At 33.3% G+C, this 11,402-nt stretch overlaps 1 long non-coding RNA gene across 1 annotated transcript in view; it reads right to left on the bottom strand.

Annotated features, from left to right (window-relative positions):
- The window catches only part of LOC107574748 (uncharacterized), an 8,695-nt gene extending 6,567 nt beyond the window's left edge, over window positions 1-2,128 (bottom strand). The window contains exon 1 of the long non-coding RNA XR_001607723.1: window positions 2,045-2,128. This is a non-coding gene — a long non-coding RNA (uncharacterized lncRNA). The remainder of the gene's footprint in view (window positions 1-2,044) is intronic.
- Window positions 2,129-11,402: the final 9,274 nt, after the last annotated feature.

An 11,402-nucleotide genomic window follows, 5' to 3' on the forward strand; every position in this document is an offset into this window, starting at 1 on the left:
AAGCACTGCGTTCAAAATATCACAAACACATTTTAAAAGCAAACATTTGCAAACACCTTTGCCATAATATTAATTCATGTTAGATTGTTGTGTTACATAGAGTTGTGTTTTGCAAAAAGTGTTTTACGAAATTGAAAACAAAGTCAAAGGCCGAGAATTAGTGTCTGGTTTTGCAGATTTGTGTGTGGTTCTGCTGTTTGAGTGTCAGCTTTCAGAAACTGTGTGACAAGTAAAGATTTTGTGTGTAAGCAGTTGAAACAATACTGTAAATGCTTACAATTCAAATACACAGATGACTTTCCTGCCCAGCGAACACTGAGATCAATAACACTGTACCAAGCTCTTACTAGGATTCAGGAATTATTTTTGCAGCTCAATGTCTATCACAGTATACATACATTAAATTACAGCTACGGATGTATAATTCAGCAATGAACTTTTGGGGAAAAAATCATTTTCATTTTACTATACTGTAAAGTAAACTTGCAGTAGATGAAAAGCACTAGATCAGTTCAAATACCAAAGAATTGTATGAACTTGGCATGCACCACAATACAGTACAGTAACAAATAAAAGTAAAACAAGTAAATTTAGCATCCTCTGCGCATTTGGCAACATTTCATTACAGTATACAACACTATAGCAATTTCTTGGTCTCCTGACACAAGACAAGCTATATCTCTAGTCATTTCTCAGTTCTGCAAAAATGCAGTACACATAAAAAATGGTTACAAATAAAATTTGACAGTCACACGCTTGAAGGTGTGCAACATGTGCTACAGTTTACTGTACATATAGAATAGTGAAATTTCCATTATTTAATGTACTGTACTGTAATTATACTGTATGTGTAACTAAGTATAAAACCTCTGTAGATGATTGGCTCAGCTCTCTCCTCTCTCCGTTGTTAGCATGCAGAGATTCTGATTGGTGTGCCATCAGTTTTTCTACCTAATGTTTAACTTACTCATTGTTAAAAAAATGTGAAAATATGTCTTTGTTTTAAAAAACTGAATAAATGGTTTGGGGGGAAAAGTGCCAACTAAAATTATTAACAGTTATATTAACAATCGAGAAAACTGCAATACGACTAAATTCTTACCTAACTCTGCTATTAGTTTCTGTGATCGGCATTTACTTATTTATTTCATGTTATTGTTACGGCTTATATCCATGATGAAAGTGGAGTGAGCGGTCGGAGAATCGGATCACCAAAGAATTACACGATGAATCTCAGATATATCCGGACGGGATTAGATTAGATGTTGCCATTTTCATTTGAATATATATATACATATTTTTTTAATAATATATTATACCCTCATTGGGGGCTGAGCCCCACCTTTAAAATGAAAATCCTGAAATCACCCCTGAACATGACCCTTTTCTATTCTAACACAACAATGCCTCTGTGTATAAGGCAAAGTAAAAAAAAAAAAAATTATTTCAGTCAGTGTGGAAGAACTTGACTGGTCTGCATAAAGCCAAGTCCTAATCCCAGCTGAACACCTCTGGTGTGACTTTAAATGTAGACCTTGAGCCAAAAACTCATCACCAAACACCAGTGACTTGCACATACATATGGACAAATGCATTGGGACACCCCCTTCTTTAGAACAGAAAAGGCTCTTCCAAAACTGTGGCATCAAAGATGGAAACATAATTCATGTTTTTAAAAATTGTATTTCCATCTTTGTTGCCACAGTTTTGGAAGTGTCTAAAATTATTGTATGCATATGTACAAGTTTGGTACATGTTGGTGTTTGGCGATGAGGTTTTTTTTTTAGTTTTATTGCGTTTTTTTCCAATACTTTGGGCAATATAGTGTATGTTTGGTGCGGTAGGAGGCCCAACCTCATATTCTCTCACAGGGCCCAAAATAGCAGCGCCCCTGCCCATATTGTCCTCTTTTAGTATAAAATAACGTTCTGTATTGGTTATTCTACGGTCACATAGCAACGTTACACAGAGGACATTTGGGATGTTAAGGGATACAGCTCCGACCGGAAACTAACAATTCAATTTTATTTTCTTCCTATTAGACTGTTTTATTAACGTCTTAACCTACCCCAACCCTAAACCTACCCCTTACAATAATGCAAAAATAGTAATTATTGTTGTACAGTATGACAAAGCGTATGCTGTACATACGTAGCGCCGTATGTATCCCTATAGCCTTAACTCTCCAAAGATAGGCTATAAGATAGTCGCTTTTATCCAAAGCGACTTACAATTGGGGGATACATAAAGCGATTCTTCTTAAAGAGGCAAACAGATACAAGAAGTGGTTGTAATACCAAGTTCTTAGACATTGTTCAAATAAGTACAAGCTAGAAAGAGAAGGAATAAATAAAGAGAGATAATTTTTTTTAATTTATTTATTTTTTTATTTTTTTTATTTATATATATATTTTTTTTTATTTTTTATGATGAAGTCAAGTAGAGCCAGCAGAGAGCCAAAAAGATTCTCCTACGGTGAGTAACGTTATGTCTGCTAATTAAATTTAATGATCTATACTTGGAAGTTATTTTAATAATAGTTTTCTGAAAAAGAAGCAAACGTTCCGTTACTACTTACCTGAACTAAGCTAATGTTGTGAACATACCTTGCTAAACCAAAGTGATTATTAAAGTTTAGCAACATGATCTCATGATAATTCGTATCTATTTTATATAAAATGGGGTTCTACAAAACGTACCGTTACTTATGTTTGCATAGACACTGAAATATACTGACGTTTACAGCATCTAAGCAATAGCTTATTGGCAACACAAATCCTTATGAATATTGCAATCGCGACATTGACATTTTTATTATATTTGCTGTCATACCAAAGCAATGTGTTTTTGATGTGGTGAGGGGCCCAAACCCTTTATTCTGTGACCGGAGCCCAACATTCGGTGCTACGCCCCTGCAATTTGTGCAAATATAATGTAGCTACAATAAAGAAAGGTAAATGAAAAATAAAAGTAGAAAATAATAAAAAGGTAAAATCCCAGGCGAATGAAAGTCCGCGGAGCGTCCAGCAGGTGGCGCCAAATCTTTAATCAAACACTCGGCGAAAAAAGCCCATCAATAATAACCAGCAGCAGAGTCTTCTGAGGAGAGGCGAGCAGTTCGGTTTCTTCCCGCTTATTTGCACAACAATGAAACACTTTAAGAACATTTTAAGGTGTAATTTCTGTATTGTTCTCATCGGGTTCAGCGCTACTTGTGCATCTTTTCTTGCGTCCATTCCTACTGAAATAAACATTGAGTGCAGCAGCAGCGAACATGTGAGGAAAATATGATCAATTCATTCAGACCTGAGCGAAAGTGCTTTTGTGTGTTCATTTGGGTGATAGTTTTGTTGTTTGGTGTGAGAACTGTTACTGAATGTCAAAAAGTTTGAGGTATGTGATGGGAATCGATCTCAAATTTTGTTGCTGCGATTTTACTTTATTTTTTTCTTTATTTATTTTTTATTTTCTTTTTTACATCTTTGGCAGATCAAATCAGCTACTTCTAAATACATTACATTGAGCCTGTAATGAGCCACGTGAGACATTATTTTAAATCTATACATAAATGTTAATATAGATAAATATGAATAACGTTTCACACTTGGAACATTATACATTGCTGATGCTTTATTATTAAATGTTTCATGAGATTGTTGTCAGTTTCAAAAGTTTCACATACAAAGTTCTAACATGTTAATGATCTTATTACCTAATTGCAATGAATGAAGTTATTACATTATCAAACTATAGATTCACATAGACATACATATTGTGGTGCTGTAGGGCGATTATTTGCATTAGTGTTTCTTTTTGTATTAGGATTTTTAATATTTTATACATGTCATATTGTGAGAAATAACAATATTGTTTATCAGTACAGCAGTTTTATACACTTTTATCATATATCCTGACTCAAATAATGTGTTTCTAACAGCAAACACTGAGAATAAAGAGAGATGATCTGCTGATGATCTGAATGTCTTGTTGAATGAGTGTTGATCGTCTGAGGCTCATCAATATTAACAGAGCTGCTGACATCTAAGCAATAGCTTATTGGCAACACAAATCCTTATGAATATTGCAATCGCGACATTGACATTTTTATTATATTTGCTGTCATACCAAAGCAATGTGTTTTTGATGTGGTGAGGGGCCCAAACCCTTTATTCTGTGACCGGAGCCCAACATTCGGTGCTACGCCCCTGCAATTTGTGCAAATATAATGTAGCTACAATAAAGAAAGGTAAATGAAAAATAAAAGTAGAAAATAATAAAAAGGTAAAATCCCAGGCGAATGAAAGTCCGCGGAGCGTCCAGCAGGTGGCGCCAAATCTTTAATCAAACACTCGGCGAAAAAAGCCCATCAATAATAACCAGCAGCAGAGTCTTCTGAGGAGAGGCGAGCAGTTCGGTTTCTTCCCGCTTATTTGCACAACAATGAAACACTTTAAGAACATTTTAAGGTGTAATTTCTGTATTGTTCTCATCGGGTTCAGCGCTACTTGTGCATCTTTTCTTGCGTCCATTCCTACTGAAATAAACATTGAGTGCAGCAGCAGCGAACATGTGAGGAAAATATGATCAATTCATTCAGACCTGAGCGAAAGTGCTTTTGTGTGTTCATTTGGGTGATAGTTTTGTTGTTTGGTGTGAGAACTGTTACTGAATGTCAAAAAGTTTGAGGTATGTGATGGGAATCGATCTCAAATTTTGTTGCTGCGATTTTACTTTATTTTTTTCTTTATTTATTTTTTATTTTCTTTTTTACATCTTTGGCAGATCAAATCAGCTACTTCTAAATACATTACATTGAGCCTGTAATGAGCCACGTGAGACATTATTTTAAATCTATACATAAATGTTAATATAGATAAATATGAATAACGTTTCACACTTGGAACATTATACATTGCTGATGCTTTATTATTAAATGTTTCATGAGATTGTTGTCAGTTTCTGCACATACAAAGTTCTAACATGTTAATGATCTTATTACCTAATTGCAATGAATGAAGTTATTACATTATCAAACTATAGATTCACATAGACATACATATTGTGGTGCTGTAGGGCGATTATTTGCATTAGTGTTTCTTTTTGTATTAGGATTTTTAATATTTTATACATGTCATATTGTGAGAAATAACAATATTGTTTATCAGTACAGCAGTTTTATACACTTTTATCATATATCCTGACTCAAATACTGTGTTTCTATCAGCAAACACTGAGAATAAAGAGAGATGATCTGCTGATGATCTGAATGTCTTGTTGAATGAGTGTTGATCGTCTGAGGCTCATCAATATTAACAGAGCTGCTGAAAACACTCTTTATTTCATGTCAATAGCTCCTGTTTTCTCCTCATTTATTATGCTGATGTCTTCAGATCTCCTGTGAATGGACACTTAAAGCTAAAACAGTGTCAAAGGCTTGGAACTGATTATTTTAACAGAACAATTCAACAGCTCAACAATAAACCAGGAGAAAACATGAGATCAAGTATGAGAACTTGCAGCAGAACACATTATTATTATTTTACATTTTATTATTTTATTTACTTCTAAAGCCTTAATCAGTCATTCTGAACCATCATTTTTTGGGGAATTCTGCAGTGATGGGATACACGTTTAATTTATTTACTACTTAGATTATGATTAACATTATTATGTAATTAATTCTTTTCTATTTTTATTTAAATAACTTCACACTTTTAAACTATTTTAATGCCATACATTGTATATGACAAGATTATGCATACATATATATATTTATATATAAATAAACAATGAATTAATAAATAACATTCATTATTATATATTGTATTATCTATCTAATAGATCTATCTAAATAAGAAATATAATATTTACCCACCTGCCAAGCTTTGACAATGTATTACATTAAGAGATTTTTCAAATGAATAATAATGCTAATATAAATAAATAAATAGGGTACCCCCCCCCAAAAAAAAGGACTGTATTTTTTTTTATGTGACACAAAAGTTAAAGTGTCCAAAATAGTTATCATAGTTTTAGTGACAATGACATAAATTGTAAACCAAGTACAAACGCTATAAAACATTATAGAATGTAGAATAGTGATAGAAGTAGAAGTACTGTATGTCAAGAGGGGAAAATTGCTAGTTGGAGACTTAAAGATGCAGACTGGGCTAAGTTCAAAGAAGTGTGTGAAGGTAAAATGACAAGTTCAGCAAGAGAAAGTAGGGAAAAGTAAATGTGCACCCATCTGGGTACACATTAGATACAGATCTTTGAAGAATGAAAACAGGCTGTACTATGGTGGACAGAAAAATGTAGTAAAGTAAATAAAATCAGAAACAGAGCTTTAAGAAAAGACAAAATTCACATTCTTTTGATGATTTTATAAAGAACTCAGGCAGTAATGAGGATAACTAAAATAAATTATTGGAGACAGTTTTGTGATGAAATTGGTATAAATATAGATATAAGTGACATGTGGAATATTATTAGGAAGATGGGTGGGAAGCAAATTAATAAAAGTATTCCACTTTTAATAAAACAAGGTAGATATAGTATGACTAATGAAGAAAAGGCAGAGGAGTTTTTATTAAGGTTCATAGTAATAATAATATATCGGAAAGTATGAGCGTACAAATTGATCGAATTTTGAAAGAAAATTCTAATGTGTTGATCCAAAAAGTACCATCTGGGTGCACATTAGGTACGTTACAAGAGGGGAAACGTACATCTCCAGGGAAAGACGAAATGTGCATATGAAATGATAAAACATATTTCAGATGCATCTCTGTACATTATTTTAGATTTTTTTTTTTTAAATAAGATATGGGAATTGGGAAAACTCCCAACCTCTTGGAAACATGGAATAATAATTCCAATTGCAAAGCCTGGAAAGTACCACGCAATATAGCATTAAATTATAGACCAATTGCTTTAACATCTAATTTATGTAAAGTAATGGAAATAATTATAACATGCTTAAATTATGTAATAGAGAGGAAAAACCTTTTAAGCTCTTATCAGATGGCTTTAGAAAATGATGAAATATAATGGACTCAATAATATGTCTAGATTATGAAATTAGAAAGGCAATAGTGAATAAGGAGGTGTTAGTAGGGGTATTTTTTGATGTGGAAAAGGCCTACAACATGTTTTGGAAAGCCCAATACTATTTAATATAATGATAAATGATATATTCTCAATAATTGGACGAGGAATTGGTTGCAATTTTAATGGCGATGCTTTAAGTGTAGTAATATATTTAGACTCATATTCAGCGTTAAACAATGGCAGGAAATCAGCATCTAGACAGAATATATTATATGAAATTTTACAGAATATATATATATTTTAATTTTTTTAGTCATTTATTAGACGTTTACAGCCACAGCTCACTGAACACGAGAACCCATATAAAGCACACACACACACACAAAAAAAAAAAATATATATATATATAGATAGATATATATATATAGATAGATAGATAGATAGATATTCAAAAAGGAGTAAGAGTAGAATTTTTATGGATCCTTGCCCATTACATTTTTTTTTTTTTTAAAGGTTAAATTACAAAGCAACTGTAATGCCACTGATTGTCTCATACCAGACAATAAAAAAAGCAGCATTTGATCTGTCTCTGCAGTTTCTGACTGTAAATGTCGTTTAAGGATGTTGATATTCACCGATTGTCCAGCAGGAGGCGCCAGATCTTCATTATTAGAGATTATCATTGACAATGAACGAAGTTTATTGACCAAACTCTCATGCTTCTCTGCTTCTGTCTGCTGTTTTTTGTGCTTTATATGGTGTTTCTCGTGTTCAGTGAGCTGTGGCTGTAAACACTGAACTGGTCTTTCTGATCAATTCAGGTGAATGTTTCATGCAGTTTGTTTTAGGGAATTTAGCTCATTCTTGCTCTAAGCTACAAAACACTTAATACTAATATTATTAGTGATGTTTGTCAGAATAAGAAACGCACAGGAGTCGGTCGCCTCTTCCACAGGTCACGTGATGGTGGCGTCACGGCATCTGTTCGCACGGAACCGAAAGTGAAAGTAAAGCTGAACAGCAGCTCGACTCCTGGTGAGACCATATTTCCCGCACTTCTGTGTTTTATGCACAACTGTTGCTTTTTAGATATTATACATCATTACACATATAGGCTGTATTGAGTTTTTATGTTTTTAATGTGTTTGTTTTCATCCTCATGGGCTTGTTAGAGAGTCAAGTAAAGATGGGTCAAGTGTTCTATCCGATTCTTGAAGATTGCCCAACTCAATGCTCGGATTGAGTTGGGTAAGTCATTAAGGAGGGAACAGTTAATTTAAAAGTCCGTGAAAGTGATTTTGTGCCTCTTTGGGATGGCACAATTAATTCAGGTACTTATAAAACGTTTAGTAGTTGTCAGTTAACTATTTTTGTGAGCTTTTGACAAAGCGGATTTAAAGGCTCAAAAAAAACAGTGATACAGAACATAGAAATATTTATTTCAAGACGCAAAAAAAAAACGGTACAAAATGAAAAATAAACCTCTGCAATGTCATAGAAAAATAAAAATTCCTGTACACTTTCAGAAAACATAACTGTAATCTGATATGAAAATACATTTATGGTCATTTGTTTTATATATTTGTATTTCTATTTCAGCTTCAGTTTGAAGTGTAGAATTTATTTGAAATTTGCTACACTAAGATTGTATGTGGAATTTTCACACTTCTTTGTGACTTACTGTTTGTACTGAATTTTCACTTTCAAAATATGCTTTTTTTATTATTTTGTTGGTATTTGTATATTTGTGGACGTATATTCATTTTGTTGCTTATTTTTATTTATATTTACTTAGCTTTATTTTAATTTTAAATACTTTTAAAATAAAACGAAAAAAAGGACAAAATAAGCAAGTAGGCTATGTAAACACTTGCATTTTTACAACACTATAAGAAGACCATCTTAAATACACATTTTCTCGCTCTTACTAATTAGAACAAACTATGTTTTTTCTAAACTAAACTCTTGACTTACAATAAGATGTATACATAAGATTCAGAAACAAGTGTTTAAGTATATAAATAATAACAATAAAAAGAGGACGGATAAATCTAAGCATATTTGCACAAACGTTTTCATAAATTAGCTCAAGTGAGCGCTTCCCCTCAAGTTGGCACTTTATTGCCACGCCCACTCTGCTAGCTCAGGAAATACCCAATAACAGCACACCAGAAACAGAACACAGTAAAACACTGATGGAAGACAACTTTAAGGTCTCTCCATCACAGCCCACATTAGTCAAAACACGCCTTCCCACTTCTGAAACGTCCTTTTCTAATGAGGGATGACAAAGATTGCTTCAAATATAAATATTCTTAACACATTTAAAAAATATCATTGCAAAAATTGATGTACAAATACATCAAAAATATAATTCAGGACAGTGTTTTGTTTATAACATATCATTAATATTAAATTTGTCTACATCCTCTGTCACTGACCTGTGAGTGGACTTAACAAGAGGAACATCCTGTCTGATTCTCGTGGCCACATTCATGACAGAATTTACAGAAACTCTAGTGATTTCAGTCTTGAATTCAACATCAGTCACGTTGACTTTAATGCTGTGAAAGAAGAGATGAAAGTCCTGAAGCTTTCATCGCATCAGTCAGTGTGTCACATTACTCACGCTCAAATGACAGCCGGAAATTCTGATATGTCAGGTGGAAAGTCCCTTTCGTTTAGAGGAAAATACTTGAAACCCCGAAAATCTGCTTATAGAGAGCGACGCAGATGAACAGGAGAAGAGGCTTTTAAAAATATATTACCCAGCCTGTTCAGGCATGATACAGCATCCAAAAGTCTAAATTGGTTGCAACATAGGCTCATTGGAAATACGTGCCTGTGACTCTACATACATTTCTGCAAAACTGGAAGAAAAAAAAAGTACCAATATGTACAAATCACTGCAGTTTCCAGTAGAAATTAACATAAGAGGCAGTCAAACTCAGACAACTTGTATTCCTTTTCACACAAAGTATAATTTACAGGTACAGTTTTGATTTATAAAGGCTAATTTTCACACAATTGCTTTGCAGCATATTATGTTATTTAGTCATTTAGCAGAAGCTTTTTATCCAAATATTATGTTATGACTTCAAAACAATTTTAACATGCTGCTAGATTTGAAAACATACTTTTGAAGGTTAGCGGCACATATCCAGCTTCATATGCACAGTTTTCCAGTTCAGTAGGTTTGCTCGGTACGCGACACGGCGTTGCACTTGAGTGATAAACATCTTCTGCTCAAACCTTGTGAAACTACGGTTCGACAAAACAGTTAAAATCAGATTAAGATAGCAGATTAAAATAGCATCCACAAATGCTTTTTTTATATCACTTTTGCATTTGCTAACACTATCGGGTAGGTTTAGGATTGGGTTTGGTGTAGGAGATATTAATTTTAACTAGTGCTGTCAATCGATTAAAATAATTAACTAATTAATCGCACATTTTTTTCTTAAATTAATCGCAATTAAACTCACCTTTAATCTACTTTTATATTGCAATAATTTCACACTCAATCTTCAAATGTACAAACAACATAAAGACAATATGCTTTTAATATTTGTTTAATGGCATCTTTTTTTATGACTGAAGACCAGTATCACTGATAACAATACTGTTTGTCTCTAACCCATTATAATAAATGTCATATACATTTATTTATTTATGTCATTATGTGCCCTTCAGCAGAAATATACAGAAATTGAAGTTAAAAAACTCTAAATTCTACATTAAATATAGATGAATCCTTAAAGCTATAAAAGTTATTTTTTTCCTCTTTTTTCCCCTTTTGATGAACATAACAGACATCACAGCAGCTGGGTTGTTTTGGCTGCAATTTATTTAAGAGCTGCTGCTGCTGAACGTGACGCGGATCTGACATGCATGGCATTTTCTCTTTATAACTTTTCTGACTCACTTCAGGTCTTTAAGTCTCTACTTATGACACTACGCACCATATGACTAGCAAGTTAAATCTCAAATAACTGCCCTGATGACTTGTGTTCTACCCGCTTAAATGATAGAAGTACTTATGCTGTCCAATCTATAAAGACTGTGTCTGTTCCCCAAATAGTGAGGTCAAAATATAAATTTAATGCATGATCTAGAAAAAATCTGATCGTGATTAAACCAGAAAACATAGGTATTCAAGGGCAAGCTTTAAGATGGTTTAGATCCTACCTGTGCGATCACTACCACCTTGTTCATTTAAACGGGGAGTCGTCTCAATTATCACCAGTAAAATATGGAGTGCCACAAGGATCTGTCCTAGGTCCTCTGCTATTTTCGATATACATGTTGCCCCTTGGTAATATTATTAGAAAATACGGGATTAGTTTCCACTG

The sequence above is a fragment of the Sinocyclocheilus grahami genome, unplaced genomic scaffold, assembly GCF_001515645.1.
Source record: "Sinocyclocheilus grahami isolate Dianchi unplaced genomic scaffold, SAMN03320097.WGS_v1.1 scaffold2326.1, whole genome shotgun sequence".
NCBI lineage: Eukaryota > Metazoa > Chordata > Actinopteri > Cypriniformes > Cyprinidae > Sinocyclocheilus > Sinocyclocheilus grahami.